Here is an 18,555-nt window from a genome sequence, read left to right as displayed (position 1 = left end):
TAAGAGCATGGACTCTGGGGCCAGAATGCTTAGTTCAAATCTGGTTGTGCCGTTTATTAGCTGTGTGGTTTTAGACAACTCCTACCTCTCTGTGCTTCTGTTTTCTATTTGTAAAATGAGGAATTTTTTCACCTTATTGGGTTATTAGGAGAATTAAATGAGTTAAGTTTATTATATTTGTAAAGTGCCTAGAATTAATTGCTATACATAAGTATTTGGTAAATAAAATACATAACGCTCAACAAATACTGTCTGCCTTTTCTGTTACATTCCTTTTAAAACTAAAATGAAAACGTATAGCAGCGTCCCCCCCTCCCCCGACTGCTCCTAGTTACCTGTGTTCTCAGCTGTCAGAAGTAGTGTTAACTGAGGATCAGAGGGAGAAGAGGTCCCCCAATCTAAGAACTTTTAAGTCAGGTTTACTGAGGTATAACTTACATATACTAAAATAAACTTAAAAAATTTTTTTATTGGAGTATAGTTCATTTACAAAGTTGTGTTAGTTTAAACAACTCCACTTACAATAGCATTGAAAAGAACAAAATATTTGGGAATAAATCTAACCAAGGAGATGAAAGACTTGTACACTGAAAACTACAGAACAATGCTGAAAGAAATTAAAGAAGACACAAATAAATGAAAAGACATCCCATACCCATGGATTGGAAGACTTAGTATTATTAAGATTCCATATATCAGAAAATAATCTATAGATTCAACACAATCTCTCTCAAAATTCCAACAGCATTTTTTTTGTAGAAATAGAAAAATTAATCCTAAAATTCATATGGAATCTCAAAGGACCCTGAATAGTCAAAACACTTTTGAAAAAAAAATGTTGCAGGGCTCTCTTCTTGATTCCAAAACACATTAAAAAGTCACAATGATCAAAACAGTGTGGTAGTGGCATAAAGACAAACAGACCAATGGAACAGAATAGAGAACCCAAAAATAATCCCTTGCGTTTAGGGTAAAATGATCTATGACAAGGGTGCCAAGGCCATTCAAAGGGGAAAGGATGGTCTCTTCAACAAATGGTGACTGGAAAAACTGGATAGCTACATGCAAAAGAATGAAGTTGGACGTTTACCTTACACCATACATAAAAATTAATAGGACAATGGGGACTATATCAAACTTAAAAACTTTTGTGTATCAAAGGACACAATAAACAGAGTGAAAAGATAACCTACAGAAGGGAAGAAAATATTTATAAATCATTTATCTGATAAGGGGTTAATATCCAGAGAATATCAAGAACTCCCACAACAGAACCCTCCCACACTGTTGGTGGGAATGTAAATTGATACAGCCACTACAGAGAACAGTATGGAGGTTCCTTAAAAAACTAAAAATAGAACTACCATATGACCCAGCAAACCCACTACTGGGCAAATACCCTGAGAAACCCATAATTCAAAAAGAGTCATGTACCACAATGTTCACTGCAGCATTATTTACAATAGCCAGAACATGGAAGCAACCTAAGGGTCCATCGACAGATGAATGGATAAAGAAGATGTGGCAGGGCTTCCCTGGTGGCGCAGTGGTTAAGAATCTGCCTGCCAATGCAGGGGACACGGGTTCGAGCCCTGGTCTGGGAAGATCCCACATGCCGTGGAGCAACTAAGCCCGTGAGCCACAACTACTGAGCCTCCGCGTCTGGAGCCTGTGCTCCACAATGGGAGAGGCTGACAGTGAAAGGCCCACGCACCATGATGAAGATTGGCCCGCGCACTGCGATGAAGAGCGGCCCCCGCTCACCGCAACTGGAGAAAGCCCACGCACAGAAACGAAGACCCAACACAGCCAAAAATAAATAAATAAATTGGGGGGGGAGACGTGGCACATATATACAATGGAATATTACTCAGCCATAAAAAGAAACGAAATTGTTATTTGTAGTGAGGTGGATGGACCTAGAGTCCATCATACAGAGTAAAGTTAAGTCAGAAAGAGAAAAACAAATACCGTATGCTAACACATATATATAGAATCGTAAAAGAAAAATGGTCTGATGAACCTAGGGGCAGGACAGGAATAAAGACACAAACGTAGAGAACGGACTTGAGGACATGGGGAGGGGGAAGGGTAAGCTGGGACAAAGTGAGAGCGTAGCACTGACATACACACACTACCAAATGTAAAATAGATAGCTAGAGGGAAGCAGCTGCATGGCACAGGGAGATCAGCTCGGTGTTTTGCGACCACCTAGAGGGGTGGGATAAGGAGGGTGGGAGGGAGACACAAGAGGGAGGGGATATGGGGATATACGTATGCATATAGTTGATTCACTTTGTTATACAGCAGAAACTAACACAACATGTAAAACAATTATACTCCAATAAAGATGTTAAAAAAAAAGAACTCCCAAAACAACAAAACTCCAAATAACCCAATTAAAAATGGGCAAAAGACTTGAATAGACGTTTCTACAAAGATGATATACAAATGGCCAACGATCATAGGAAAAGATGCTCAACATCACTAATCATCAGAGAAACGCAAGTCAAAACCACAATGAGATATCCCTCACACCCATTAGAATGGTTACTATCAAATAAACAAACCAATTTAAAAAAAAAACAGAAAATAACAAACGTTGGCAAGAATGTAGAGAAACTGCAACACTTGTACACTGTTGGTGGGATTGTAAAATGGTGCAACTGCTATGGAAAACAGTATGGAGTAACCTCAAAAACAGTATGGAGTAACCTCAAAAAAAGTAAAAATAGAATACCATATTACCATATGATCCAGCAATTCCACTTCTAAGTGTATGTATGAGTGTGTGTATATATATATCCAAAAGAATTGAAAGCTGGGGCTCAGATTTGTACATCCATGTTCTAAGTAGTAGAAGCAACCCAAATGTCCACAGAAGAATGAATGAATGGATAAGCAAAATGTGGTAAATACATACAATGGAATAGTAGTCTTAAAAAGGAAGGAAATCCGGTTACATGCTACAATATGGATAAACTTTGAGGATATCATGCTAAGTGAAATAAGCAAGTCACAAAAAGACAAATATTATATGATTCCACTTACATGAGGTATCCAAACTATTAAATTAGCAACAGAAAGTAGAATGGTGGTTATTAGGGGCTGGGGGAAGGAGGAAAAGGAAAGTTGTTTAATGGGTACAGTGTATCAGATTTGCAAGATGAAAAAGGTTTTGAGATGTGTTTCACCACAATGTGAATGTAGTTAATTTAATATGATTACGATGGTAATTATTTTGTTACATGCTTTTTTTTAAAGCTGCAATTAAAAAAAAAGTGAGATACCTGTCTATTCAATAAAATGCTCTATAGGTATTTAAAGAAAAAAAAAGACAAAGAAGACTAAAGAAGATATTTAAATACTGATGCGGAAGAAATCTATTATTAAGTTTTAAAAAGAAATTTGGAGATAGCCTATGAAGTCTAATTCCTTTTTTTGTGTTTAGTAAAAATAAAAAAGAGGGTCATACACACTGGTGGTAGGCTGATAATGACCCCCAAAGATATTGGGCTGTAATCCCTGAAAACTTTAAATGTTTTATGTGGAAAAAGGGTCTTTGCAGATGTGATTAAATTAAGGATATTGAGATGGGGAGATCATCCTGAATTATCTGGGTGAGCCTGAATGCAATCACATGTACCCTTATGAGAGGGTAACAGAGGGAAATCTGACACACACAGACAAGAAGGCGATGTGAAGATGGAGAAGAGCAAGATCAGAAGAGGCTGGAGTGATGCAACACAAGCCAAGGGATACCAAGAGACGCCAGAAGCTGAAGAGGCAAGGAAGCAGTGCTTCCCCAGGGCCTCTGGAGAAGTATGGCTTTGCCTCAATATTAGCCTCCAGTAAGACTCACCCTAAATTTTTTAAAAAATTCTTATTGAAATATTGTTGATTTACAGTGTTGTGGTAGTTTCAGGCGTGCAGCAAAGTGATTCAGATATACATACATACACACACACACACATTATAGGTTATTACAAGATACTGAGTGTAGTTCCCTGTGCAGTAGGTCCTTGTTGGTTATCTCTTTTATATATACAGTAGTGTGTATATTTTAATCCTAAACTCCTACTCACCCTAAATTTTGGGCTCTGGACTCCAGAAATGTGAGAGAATAAATTACTGTTGTTTTAAGCCACCAAATTTGTGGTCATTTGTTTCAGCGGTCATAGAAAACTAATACAACATTGTACATGTTTGAAAGCACATAAAACTTTTCTGGATGGATCCATAGAAAACTTAACTATGACCACTTTAAAAGAGTAGCTAAAGGGACTAGCTAAAGAATTTTTACTTCTCACTTTAATACCTAGCCATGTCTTTTTTCTTTTTTTTTTTTTTTGCGGTACGCGGGCCTCTCACTGTTGTGGCCTCTCCCGTTGCAGGGCACAGACTCCGGACACGCAGGCTCAGTGGCCATGGCTCACGGGCCTAGCCACGAACCTGTGTCCCCTGCATCGGCAGGCGGACTCTCAACCACTGCGCCACCAGGGAAGCCCTCTTTTTTCTTTTTTAAACAACAAGTTTCAATATTTTCTATCATAATGCTTTTAAAAGCTCTAAAACTTTATAATTCCAGCCTGGCACCTTGAGGATGGATCTGTCTATACTCATCCCATAAGCCTCAATTCTTCCCCTTAACATTTTTTGGACACCATATCTCCTTTGAAAGAAAGATGTGAATCTTTTTTTTCTTTAAATAAATTTATTTTTTTATTTTTGGCTGCATTTTGTCTTCGTCACTACACACGGACTTTCCCTAGTTGTGGCGAGCAGGGGCCTACTCTTCATTGTGGAGCATGGGCTCTAGGCGCACGGGCTTCAGTAGTTGTGGCATGTGGGCTCAGCAGCTGTGGCTCGTGGGCTCTAGAGCGCAAGCTCAGTAGTTGTGGCGCATGGGCTTAGTTGCTCCATGGCATGTGAGATCTTCCCAGACCAGGGCTCGAACCCGTGTCCCCTGCATTGGCAGGAGGCTTCTTCACCACTGAACCACCAGGGAAGCCCCCTGAATCTTATTTATTACCCCAGCATCCAGCAGAGTGCTTCGTCCTCTAACACATAATTCCTAAGATAGCACAATTTCATCAAATCATAGAAGTCTTAAATATACAATAAATGTGTTCTTTGAGTTTATAAATATTGTATGTTGAATGCGTATTTAAATGTGAAAGGGAAACATGATATATTTAATGGAATTCTAAAGTAAACCCACTTTCAAAGTGAAAAATTATTAAGTAATAGATTTCAAAAAATTTATAAGATTTTTGTCACTTTTTTTAGTACCTATTTTTTGATTATAAAATCCATTAAAAGAGGGAAATTTTAATTTTAGAATCATTTGGTAAAGTCATGGCAGAACAGTTGCTTGTAATAAATCTTATTACAGAGCACTCTAGTCAAAATTAAATTCAATCTAAATTGTCGTGTTGGGCGCTGGAGTTAGATCTGAGTTCTAAAGCTTGCTTTGTCACACACTAGCTGAGCCTCAGTTTCATTAACCGTCGTAACAGTACCATCTTCATGTGGTTCCTTATTTAATACACACTTCTGGAGCATTCATTATGTGCCAGGCACTATTCTAAGCACTTCACATATACTAACTCATTTAATTCTCATAACTCTGAGATTGATATTAGCCCCATTTTACAGACAAGAAAACTGAGGCATAGAGGTTAACTAACTTGCCTAAGGTGATTCAACTAACTGTAATGGTGAACTGTTGAAGTGAAAATGAGATTTCTGCTTTATACCTGTTAAGAATCCCCGCAAATACCCATATTATCCCCCTGTCCCACAGGTACACTTAGTATGTAGCTAAGTACCTAATACAGAGTAGCATCTCATGATCTGACACTATTCTGTATTAGGCACTTATCTACTTACTGAGTATGGGAAGTGAAATACAGTAGCCCAGGGGCAATACTATGAGGGTGTAACAGAGGTACTTAACCTGGACTGGAGGGTCAGGGAAGGTCTCCTTGAGAAAGTGATATTTAGGCTGAGAACTAAAGGAAATTAATATGGATTAGCCAGGCATAGGCATAATGACTAGATTTAATAAGAGATTGTTTCAGGCATGTGTGTGAAAAGCCTGAAAGAGCTAGGCAAGATAAAGAACAGAACTGCAACTCATGTGGCCAAAACAGGAGTTGAGAGAAAGGGCAGACTGAAAAGGGCCAGATCATACAAAGCCAGTGACTTTATGCAAGGAAGTAGTACTAACAGATGGCACGGAAACATCAAGCACTCAAGAAACAGTGGCTATCCTTGTGTTATTTTTATAAGCATCATCCCAGAGTTATCTAGAGATTTTAGAAAGACTTCAGACTTAACCAAACCCACATTTCAGTCCTCTGGTTCAAGAAAGGCCTAAGTTAGCTTAGAGCTCTTGGGACCAAGTAAGGCAAGTCTCCTCTGATCTAAAACAAACCATTTCATTGGGTGTATAAGCAATCTATTCCTTTTTATCCTATAGAAAGCAAATTTACTACTAGTTAAACAAGTAAATGTCATTTTATAATACTCAAGGGGACTGTCCATATTTTGTTTGGAGGAATCCCCCATATTAAACAGCTCAAAATAAGTGGGCAGTCCTCTAAAGCATAAAAAAACTGTTTTCCCTTACTGCCCAGAGATTTCTGATATGGGATCTGGTCTTTACTCCCAAATGAAGAACTCATGCTAGTTCTAGACTAGGCGTTTTTCATGAGACTTTCTTTTTTAAAAGGAATGTATCACATAAGAAAAAGGACCAGAAGAAAAGTGTGTAATTAGAGTACTGAAAAAAATTCCTAAAATCTAAAAATGAGAGACTTCATATTTTAAGTGAATAAGGACATGAAATGATTTAAAAAAAGACACTGCAAAAAAATACATAAAAGAAGTAAAACAGCAATTATTAAATTAAAAAATTAAATTAAGAGAAAAAAAAATTAAATTAAGAGAAAGAGATGTTCTAGACAGCCAAGTTTGCCAGGTATCAGAGGTTTACCCCTGAAACACCAATTATTATTATTATTTTTTTTTTTTGCGATATGCAGGCCTCTCACTGTTGTGGCCTCTCCCGTTGCGGAGCACAGGCTCCGGATGCGCAGGCTCAGCGGCCATGGCTCACGGGCCCAGCCGCTCCACGCCATATGGGATCTTCCCAGACCGGGGCACGAAACTGCATTCCCTGCATCGACAGGCGGGCTCTAAACCACTGCGCCACCAGGGAAGTCCCAACATCAATTATTTTATGTAACTTTTTTCCATGTAAAATAAATCTAAGAAAATACATAAGCCTCCCAGTCTTCTTAAACAAAGTAGACTGATAATTATTTAAACTTTTCAGGATAATCCATTTGAGCAATCAATGTAGCAAAACCCTCAAGATGTACTGCCAAAGAGGTATGAGGGACTCTTGCATCAAAACCAAATGGTTCCAATATGGCTTTTTTGAATTTTAATGTTTTACGTTCTGTAGCTTTCCTTCCTCAAACTTTGTGATCAAACTAACACTTTAGCTTAGAGCAGTGCTGCCTAATTTTAGCTCTTGATTTAAAGACCCAAGCAGGGGGACTTCCCTGGTTGCACAGTGGTTAAGAATCCGCCTGCCAATGCAGGGGACATGGGTTCGAGCCCTGGTCTGGGAAGATCCCACGTGCTGCGGAGCAACTAAGCCCATGCGCCACAACTAATGAGCCTGCGTGCTGCAACTACTGAAGCCCGCGAGCCTAGAGCCTGTGCTCCGCAACAAGAGAAGCCACCGCAATGAGAATTCCACATGCCGCAACCAGAGAAAGCCTGCGCACAGCAACGAAGACCCAATGCAGCCAAAAATGAGAGGAAGGAAGGAAGGAAGGAAGGAAGGAAGGAAGGAAGGAAAGAAAGAAGGAAGGAAAGAGAAAGAAAGAGAGAAAGAGACAGAGAGAGAGGGAAAGAAAGAAAGAAAGAAAGAAAGAGAAAGAAAGAAAACCAAGCAGAGTGAAACTGTGCATAAAGAGGGAGTAGGATCTACTTGAAGGAAGTCAATAAAATTTAGACTGCAGAAAATACTTTTTTGGTTTATTTCCTGGTATTTAACTTGCAGATAAATAAAACACTACTTTTAAGCCTTATGCTTGAAAAAAGAAAAAAGACAACTGCGTTAAATGAATGAATTTTATTTCAAGAAATACTTGAGACTACTCAACTTTTTTCTCATCTTTATAGAAAGAGTTTAAGTCGCTTTAATTAATAACCTCTAAGGGACTTCCCTGGTGGCACAGTGGTTAAGAATTGCCTGCCAGGGGCTTCCCTGGTGGCGCAGTGGTTGAGAGTCCGCCTGCTGATGCAGGGGAGGTGGGTTCGTGCCCTGGTCCGGGAAGATCCCACATGCCGCGGAGCGGCTGGGCCCGTGAGCCAATGCAGGGGACACGGGTTCAATCCCTGGTCCGGGAAGACCCCCACATGCCACAGAGCAATTAAGCCTGTGTGCCACAACTATTGAGCCTGAGCTCTAGAGCCCGCGAGCCACAACTACTGAGCCCGTGTGTCACAACTACTGAAGCCCATGCACCTAGAGCCCATGCTCTGCGACAAGAGAAGCCATCACAATGAGAAGCCCGCGTACCGCAAGGAGGAGCCCCCGCTTGCCGCAACTAGAGAAAACCTGCGTGCAGCAACGAAGACCCAGTGCAGCCGAAAATAAATAAATAAATAAATTTATTTTAAAAAAATTTAAAAATAACCTCTAAGAAATATAATCAAGATATCAAAGAATTAAGTTTCTAATCTCTTCATAAAATAATAAAAATTATGTCTGAAGAGACAGGAGGTCACCAAGGCATATCTGACATCGTATCTATGCCAAAAATGTCTGGCCATTCCAACTGAGTCAGAATTTACTTTGAATGCATCTCTGAACAAAGATCATATTCTAGGAATAAACAATTGCTGTTACCAAGTAAGGGAAAACAATGTTTTCTGTGGTACTTAAAAAGAGTTATGGGGGACTTCACTGGTGGCGCAGTGGTTAAGAATCCGCCTGCCAGTGAAGGGGACACGGGTTCAAGCCCTGATCCAGGAAGACCCCACATGCTGCGGAGCAACTGAGCCCGTGTGCCACAACTACTAAGTCTGCGCTCTAGAGCCCGCGAGCCACAACTACTGAAGCCCGTATGCCTAGAGCCCGTGCTCCACAACAAGAGAAGCCACCGCAGTGAGAAGCCCACACACCGCAACGAAGAGTAGCCCCTGCTTGCTGCAACTAGAGAAAGCCCACACGCAGCAATAAAGATCCAACGCAGCCAAAAATAAATAAATTTATTAAAAATTAAACAAAAAGAGTTATTGGGAGAGAAGTTAGACCTCAGTAAAAAGCATACCACAAAGAGGACATGTGTTTGGGACATAAGTTTCCTCTGAAAGTTGGTGAGACCTGTATGAATTCATGTTTAGCTTAATGTAAATACAGATGGAAATATATAAAACAACTGTATGTATATGCATATAAATGACTTAGTATACATACATACCTACCTCTGTTTCCTGAGAGGGTCTACGAACAATGACACCCTAGCAATAAGCACACCTAATATCCAGATCTCGGCTTCTAAATACCACTGTCCCATAATAGGAACCACAGCTGATTCTAGGGCTGGGACAGGGAAAATATAAGATGGGTCTGGAGCATCTTGTTGTACAGAAAGGAAATGCTCAAAAAGAAAAAAAGGATAGGAGCATGTCAAAGGAACACAGGAGGAGCCAACCTGAAAGCTGCAACAATTTGAGCAAAAATAAATAACAAAGAATCAGTTTTTAAAACAGATATTCATACTGATATAGATAAATGGTTAAACAGAAAAATAAATGGGAGAGAACAGACAAATCTTCATTACAAATTTCCAAATAATCTATGTAGATACTCTTCCTTTCAGGAAGTAGAATTTAAGCCCCCCACCCACTTTGAGGATGGGCTAGACTCAGTCACTCACCTCCAAAGAACAGGCATAGGGACTTCCCTGGTGGTCCAGCGGTTAAGACTCTGTGCTTCCATTGAAGGGGGCACAGGTTTGATTCCTGGTTGGGGAACTAAGATCCTGCATGCTGCATGGTGTGACCAAAAATAAATAAGTAAACAACAACAACAAAACTTAAAAAAAAAAAGAAGAAGTATAGAAAGGGAAAAGTACTACTACTTAACCTGGCAAACACTACCATAACCAAGTGTTCAAGGTTAACATCATCAGTGATGTCATGTGGATATCGCATATTTCCTGATAGGAAATGATAGTATTCTGTAACATTCTTTCCAAAAACACATAACCCTTGTCTAATAATGAAAAAAAATCAGACACACCCTAAGGAAGAACATTCCAGAAAATAACTGACTAGTACTCAAAATTGTCAAGACCATGAAGACAAGGAAAGACTGAGAAACTGTCAAAGACCAGAGGAGACTCAGAGGGATGACAAGTAAAGGCAACAGGTTACCCTGGACTGGATCCTGAAACAGAAAGGTGATATAAATAGAAAACTACAGCTATCCCAACAAAATCTGGAGTTCAGTTAAAACTAATGCATCAATGTTGGTTTCTTCATTTTGACAAATGTATCATGTAAGATGTTAACAACAGAGGACACTGGGTGAGAGGTATATAGAATTCTATATCTTTGCAACTTTTCTGTAAATTGAAAATTATTACAAAATAAAAAGGTTATTTTTTAAGTTTCCTCTCAAAAAAAAAACAAACCCCTATTATTTATCTTCAAAAAAGTCATGCCTTGAAAAACAAAATTTAAAAAAAGTGGGAGGGCTTCCCTGGTGGCACAGTGGTTAAGAATCTGCCTGCCAATGCAGGGGACACGGGTTCGAGCCCTGGTCTGGGAAGATCTCACATGCCACAGAGCAACTAAGCCCGTGCACCACAACTACTGAGCCAGCACTCTAGAGCCCATGAGCCACAACTACTGAGCCCGCATGCCACAACTACTAAAGCCCGCGTGCCTAGAGCCTGTGCTACGCGACAAGAGAATCCACGGCGATGAGAAGCCTGCGCACTGCAACGAAGAGGAGCCCCCGCTCGCCGCCACTAGAGAAAGCCCGCGTGTAGCAATGAAGACCCAACACAGCCAAAAATAAATAATAAATAAATTCTTTAAAAAAAAAAAAAACCCTAAGTCTCAGAAGCTTTCTAAATAACCTAGCTGAAAAAAAGTCAGATTTCTGAAAAAGATTCAGGAAATCTCTCTTAAAAAAAACGAAAAGTGGGATACCTCACACCTACTAGAATGGCTAAAATCCAAAAAAAACTGATGAAACTAAATGCTGACAAGATGTGAAGCAAAAAGAACCCTCATTCACTGCTGGTGGAAATACAAAATGGTACAGCCACTTTTGAAGAGAGTTTGGCAGTTCCTTACAAAGCTGAACATTGTCTCACCACATGATCCAGCAATCACACTTGTAGGTATTTACCCAGTAGAACTAAAAATTTATGTCCACACACACAAAAATGTTTATAGCAGCTTTGTTCGTAATTGTCAAAAACTAGAAATGACCTACATATCCTTCAATTAGGTGAATGGATAAACAAACTGTGGTACATCCATACAATGAAATCTTATTCAGCAATAAAAAAGAAATGAGCTATCAAGCCAAGAAAAGACATGGAAGAACCTTACATAGATACTCCTAAGTGAAAGAAGCCAGTCTGAAAAGGGTACATAGTGTATGATCCAATTATATTACATTCTGGATGAGGAAAAAACTATAGAGACAGTAAAAAGATCAGTGGTTGCAAGGGGGTGGGCAAGGGAGAAAAGAATGAATAGGTGAATTACAGGAGATTTTTAGGGCAGTGAAACTATTCTTTACGATACTGTAATGGTGGATAAATAACATTATGAATGTCAAAACCTACAGAAGTTTACAACATAAAGAGTAAACTTTAATGCATGCTAATTTAAAAAAGTCATTTAGGAGACTGGGGATCCCATAAAAGAATGCAGACTTGTGACAAGAGAATCTAACTATCTTACAAATGTGTGAAACCACCTCACTGAAGTGGGTGGGGAAAAAGAACTGACCTAGGTAACTTCAGAAATGAATGGAGTCTGAAAACTAAAGGCAAAAGGAACTGCATATAAGCACTGTACTTCTAGTTAATAAAGTTTCCTATGGGAGTGTGAATTAACGATTCAGATATTGCTATACATGCATACTGGAACTGAACAATTAAGTAAATGGATGATGGAAGCCAAGTTTCTCACTGTTGAAGTGGAAATTCAGATCAACAAGGGGGAGGAGGCTAGAATGATCTGTATGGTAATGGATTAGACTTGGAGATATCAGTAAGAACTCATATTTAACTTAACATAGATACAGATGGTGACATATAGAAATATCTATAGATATGTCTATATACACCAGTTAGCACATACATCTATATTTCTTTGTTCTGTTAGCTGAGAGGGCCCCCAAAAAATGACACCCCAGTAGCAATGAGAACACTTACTGCCCAGATCTTGGTTTTTATTACCATTCTCCAGTAAAAGGTGCCAGGGCTTCTTGGAGAAATGGCTAATTCTAGAACTGTGACACAAAATATACAAGATGAGCCTAGAGCACCTTATAGTGCCAGAAAGTAGGGAAGTGCTCAAATATAACTAAATAAAAACAGCACGCGCGCACACACACACACACACACACACACGCACACAGATGTGGGAATGTTAAAGGGGCACGGGAGTCAACAGAAAGAACTCTCAATGGATAAAGGTGTAACAATTTCAGCAACAAAATAAAGTAGTACTGGACTATAACTCAAAGTATAATATATCCTTCAGTTCATACTGATATAAATGTTTGACTAATTAAATTAATAAATGGGGAGAGAGAGACAAATGTCCCATGCAGAAGAAATTCAAATAAATTATGTAGATATTCCACCCCAAGTACAGGGAGCACAACTCCTCTCTCCGTAAGTGAGCTGTACATAATTACTTCCTTCCAAAGAGCACAGTATGAAAAGAGTAAAGAAACCTGACAAACACTACTTCAGCCATGTGATCAAATCAATATCAACAGTCACAAATCATGTTGATGTGATGAATATGGCATTCTCTCTGTGATCTTCCACCCGAAAACTCATAACCCCAGTCTAATCATGAGAAAAACATCAGATAAATTCCAATACAGGAACATTCCACTATACCTGACCAGTACCCCTAAAAACTTCTACAGATTTGAAAGTTTTTAAAAATAGGGGGGAAAAAAGTGGGAGGAGGAAGCCAGATCTGCCTTCTCTGCCAGTCAACACAAACAAAAAGCTATCGTTTTTCCATGATTCTTAGTTGAAGACTTTCCAAATTAATCTGCTAAGATATTGCTCACATCCAAAGACACTGTAACACAGCCAACTGGTTAGTTATATATTGTCTTTATCACTTCATTACATGGAGAAAACTATGCCAGTTTTGGCCAACTTTGTTCAGCAAATATTTTCTGACCACCTTATTTGACCCAAGCACTGCTTGAGTCATTGAGGTAACCTCACAGATGAAAAAAAACCCCCCAAAAACCTATGCTCCCCTGCTCTGCTTTCATTTCTGTGAGGAAATCAGACAATATACAAGCAAACAATAAATGGCCTATCATATAGCAATAAACGCTATGAAGTTTAAAAAAAAAAAAAAAAAGAAAGTGAGGTAAACATGACCAAGAGGGCTACTCTAATTGGAGCTTAGAAAACGCCTCTTTAAGGAGATGACCTTTGAGTTGCAAACTGAGTGAAGCCTATATACAAAGACAGGCTTGAGGTAGGGGTAGAGCAGGTGGGAAGTCCCAGGCAGAGAGAACAAACACAAAGGCCAAAACGAAATTAAGTTTAGGACTTCCCTGGTGGCGCAGTGGTTGGGAGTCTGCCTGCCAATGCACAGTACACAGCTTCGAGCCCTACTCCGGGAAGATCCCACATGCTACGGAGCAACTAAGCCTGTGCACCACAACTACTGAGCCTGCAAGCCACAACTACTGAGCCCACGTGCCACAACTACTGAAGCCTGCATGCCTAGAGCCGGTACTCCACAACGAGAGAAGCCACCGCCATGAGAAGCCCGCACACCGCAACGAAGAGTAGCCCCCCGTTCACCACAAATAGAGAAAGCCCACGCGCAGCAACGAAGACCTAACACAGCCAAAAATAAATAAAATTAATTAATTTAAAAAAAGAATAAGTTTAATGTGTTTGAGATAAACAAGCAGTCAAGGCAACTGCCCTGACGGAAAAAAGCTAAGTAACATATTCTGAACTCTACAGGTAATATGCATTTAAAATTAATTAAAATTAAAAAAAAATCTCAAACCTCTCCAACATTGATCACCAGGAATCCATCAATCATAATGAGATCCAGATCTCAATTTTATGCCCCCACTTAGTCCCCCTCCCACTGTCACAGCTGTCCATCTCCCATATGGTAAATACTGTATTTTGAACTGCTCCACCTTCCCTCTAAAACCCACCATGCCTATGGTTCATATTTCATTATGTCTGTGACAGAAGTTTAAAAAAGGAGGGGGTGAGGGGAGATTCTACCCAGAAAATGATCCTGAATTCTCCCTAACAGATCTCATTACTTCACATAAAACAACCAGAGGTTACGAGCAAAGGCCCTGAAGACACACTAATTTGGGTTCAAACTGAGGTTCTATCAGTTGTATGATTTTGAGCAAGCTGAGTAACCTTTCTAAGACTCAGTTTCCTCATCTGTAAAAAGTTGTGAGAATAAAAGAAGATAAAACGTGGCACCTAGTGAATATTCAATAAATGTTAACTAATGCTGGTAAAAGTATTTGAGCATTTATTTTGTTCAAGGACTAGAGCTAGCCAGAGGGATTATATAGAAACTACAATTTGCTACAGCAAATTGTTTGAGAGATAAAACTGTCAAACTCCCTTAGGTCAGGGGCTTTGTCTTTTTCTGGTTCACTAGTGTATTCCCAGAATCTAGAACAATGTTTAACACACGGTAGGCATCAATCTCAATATTTGTTGAATGAATGAATGAGACTCTATTAAGTCAAAGGAGCATAAAAGAGTATGGCTTTGCTCCAATATGAAGAAAAGTTTTCGTTCCTCATCAAGATTTTTAACAATAACCTAAGACACTGTTAAATGTTTATTATTTTTAATTGCCTCCCCAAAACCTAGGACAGTGTTCAAAATACTAATGTACTCAAATTTATTGCAGTTAAAACTCTGCTGCTAAAATTAAGCTGTCTGTTAAAATTTTTAAAGTAACACGTTATATAGTATATTGTTAAGGAGTATCTTTGCTTGCCATTGCCTGAGTGAACAAACTCTAAAAACTTGTGTAAAATTTTTTTCTCATGAGTTTACCAACTAGGTTTAATTTATGCTGGCAAAATATATTGATTTCACCTTTCTCTATATCATTTTATAAAAACAACATTACATTTTATCCAGTCACTTAAGTCCAAATCTTTTATGATTTCTTAAAAGTTTCAAAAGATTGTTAGCTTAATTTATCAGCTCTTTAGGTCAAAGAAGGACTTTTCAGGGTGATAAAAATGGAGATAGGAGGAGTTCACCTCTCTCAAAATGAGTTTTCAATTACTATAATTATGCATAAAATAAGGGAGCATTTCTGGGCCACGATTTGAAGCCTTGATTCCCCTAAGAATTAAACTGGAGCCATGCATAAATTTGGGGCAAGTTCTGCAAAAACCTCTTCATCCTCTATTGATGCTGAATGAAAAACTCATTGTTAAGATTCATCAACACGAATATATTTTCTAACACACAGCAGCCACTCTGGCAACACGACTTTCACCGTTTTCTCTCCCAGAAACAAAACGCATGCATTTAAATCCAGCCCGACAATTACCACCATTGCAGGGTAGCTATCTCAACCGCCGGAGTGGTAAGAGCTAAAAAGCAAGAATCTAGTTTACCAAGCCCTCACCCTAAAGTAGCAAGGCCTGCTTCACCTACACTGCTGGCTATTGTATTGGTCCCCCAAATCTTCAGAGCTGGAAAGATACCTTAACTCTACTGACACCTTCTGAGAGAGAAAACCAGGCGGAAGGGCGGAGCGGTATGATCCGAATCGTTTAAATCGCAGCAAGCCGGTGGGGAGCCAGGTGCGCGGGCAGGCCCCGGTACCACTGTCCTTGTCACGCTCTGAGGCGACCAGGCCCTTCACGACCACCACAGCCCTCGGAGGCTCTTACTCATTCATTCATTTGACAATTACGCGAGGGGCGCCGTAGCCGGGCCGGCTCGCAGGCCCCCGCCCCAGTACCCAAACACCCTGAGCCGCCAGGCACGGCCCTGCGCCGCACGCGTCCCCAGGACGCTACCGCCCGAACCCCGTCGCGGCACGCTCTGGTCACCCAGATCCCAGCCCCGGCCTCCGCCTCACACAAGCGCCCACGCCCCTCGCCCTCCCAGCCGCGAGTCCCACGGCCTCCGCCCCGCTTCGCCGCCTCAGACCCGCCGGGTTCGTGGGGCGAGGGAGGCGCGCGTCCGCGGAGGCTCCCCGCCCGGGGTTCAGGGCCGCTACGCGCGTGCGACTCGTGAACTCAAGGGCCTAGGCGGGTGGGCCACTCACCTCCGCTGGGTCAGAACCGAGGGTCTGCTCTAAGCCGTTTGAAACCGCTTGGGCCGCCGCACACCCCGCAGTGTCCTCGTTGTTTATTGGTCCTCGGCGGACCGCCCATCGCCCTTCTTATTGGTCCATTTGAAAGAACTATGGGCACGCGCCGCCCTCAGCCTTAAAGGGGCCACGCGCAGCCGTGTTTCCCTTGGAGCCCGGCGCTGCTTGGTCCGGTGGGGAGAGGGTCGCCGGAGCGAAAGATGCAGAAAACCCCGAAAAGAAGCGCGAAAGGTCTGTGGAGAGTTGGGCATCTCCGGCTGTCAGCAGGTTTGCTTTATTTAATTACAGATATTTAAACTACTGTCAACACTTGGCAATTTTTTATGAGTCATTTCATTCACCAAATATTGATTGCGCAGCTAAGTGCGTGAGGAAAACCAGAGAGGCTGCTGGATTATAGTGGAAGGAGGGTGAATGGAGCCGGGACGCTGGATTCTGGTCTTAGACCTGCTCTGAGTAAAGCACTCTTCTTAGTAAATAATCTGGAGCTTAGTTTCCTCATCTGTAAGACGGGATAATGATGTTTCCCTTATAAACTTAGTGTGAGGATTTAATATAACTAATTGAATTTCTAGGAATGGGCTTTGAACAGTAATGCATTCTTCAAAGGCTTGATAAATCTTGTTGTTTATAAAAATGAGGGGCTTGGTTAATTTGGTCCGAAAATTCTTGTTTAGCTCTACATCCAATGTTTCTATGAAACATTGGTCCTAATTTCCAAGGAATCTGCAAACTACGGTGGTCAGAAGAATAAAACATATAGACTAGTCACTAAAATTCAAAGCAATATGAGAACAATATAAACGAAAAGCTGTAGATGTTTAACTGAAGGGAGAAATTAGATGGAGGAGGATCTGGGAAGGGGATTTTTTTTTTTTTAGGGGGATGGATTTTTAATCTGGGATTTAAATCATATGTAGCCAAGAGACTAAGAAATGGAGAGGGGATGGGTGAAAGTAATAAAACAATTTTTTTTTAATCCATCAAACTGGCAAAGATGAAACAGTTTAACAACTTTTGGTTAGCCAAGAGTTAGAGAAATACACACCCAAACTCACTTCTTGGTAAAAGTATAATTGATACAAACTTTTAGGAGGCCAATTTAGCAGTTATTAAAATGTAAAATGTACATAATCTCTGGCCAAGTAATGCTACTGATGGGAATTTGTCATACAGACCTATGCATGTATGGAAAGAAAAATGTACAAAGACATTCACTGCAGCACTGATTTAGAAAACAAACAAACAACAACAACAACAAACCCTGAAATTTATATGTTCATCTATAGGGAACTTATTATATAAATTATGGTATAATCCATTCAATAGAACACTGTGCAACTGTTAAAAAGAATGTGGTTAATCTATACATGCTGGTTAGAAAAAGGCACCAACTTTCACTGAAAAGAAGGCAAATTGCAGAAAAGCATACATATATGGAATGATTTTATTATATATGGTTATAAATGTATGTATATTTGTGTGCATGCCTGAAAATGGTTAGAACATTACTGGAATTTCAAAAAACTTAATAGGGATGGGACTTGCCAGGGAGGGAAATGAATTTTTTACCACTGACATATTAAAACAAATTTTTTTTAATAGAAGGAGCAGGGAGAATGTCTAGTATTTGGAAAAGTACAGGCAAAGGCACAGAGACAAGAAAGTACATAGTATGTTGGGAGTTGAACATGTGGGTTGATTTTAGAACAGGGTTCATGTTAGGAAGTAGTGGGACACAGATTAACAGAGAAAGTTAGGAACCATTTTTGGAGGGTCTTGAATACTAGGGTAAGGAATTTGTACTTTATTAAAGTAGGCAGTGGGGAGCTATTGAAGGTTTCTGAGCAAGGGAGTGACAAAATCAGGATTGCACTTTAGGAAAACTAGCTTGATTGTCTAATT

At 40.1% G+C, this 18,555-nt stretch overlaps 1 protein-coding gene across 2 annotated transcripts in view; it reads right to left on the bottom strand.

The window, feature by feature from the left end:
• CKAP5 (cytoskeleton associated protein 5) overlaps nt 1-16,698 on the bottom strand; it is a 106,866-nt gene extending 90,168 nt beyond the window's left edge. For both annotated transcript variants that reach the window (XM_060303245.2, XM_030864525.3), the window contains exon 1: nt 16,606-16,698. The gene's annotated coding sequence lies outside the window, so the exon portion shown is untranslated. The remainder of the gene's footprint in view (nt 1-16,605) is intronic.
• Nucleotides 16,699-18,555: the final 1,857 nt, after the last annotated feature.

This window comes from Globicephala melas, chromosome 8 (genome assembly GCF_963455315.2).
Source record: "Globicephala melas chromosome 8, mGloMel1.2, whole genome shotgun sequence".
NCBI classification, from domain to species: domain Eukaryota; kingdom Metazoa; phylum Chordata; class Mammalia; order Artiodactyla; family Delphinidae; genus Globicephala; species Globicephala melas.
This window is presented reverse-complemented; position numbering and strand designations above follow the sequence as displayed.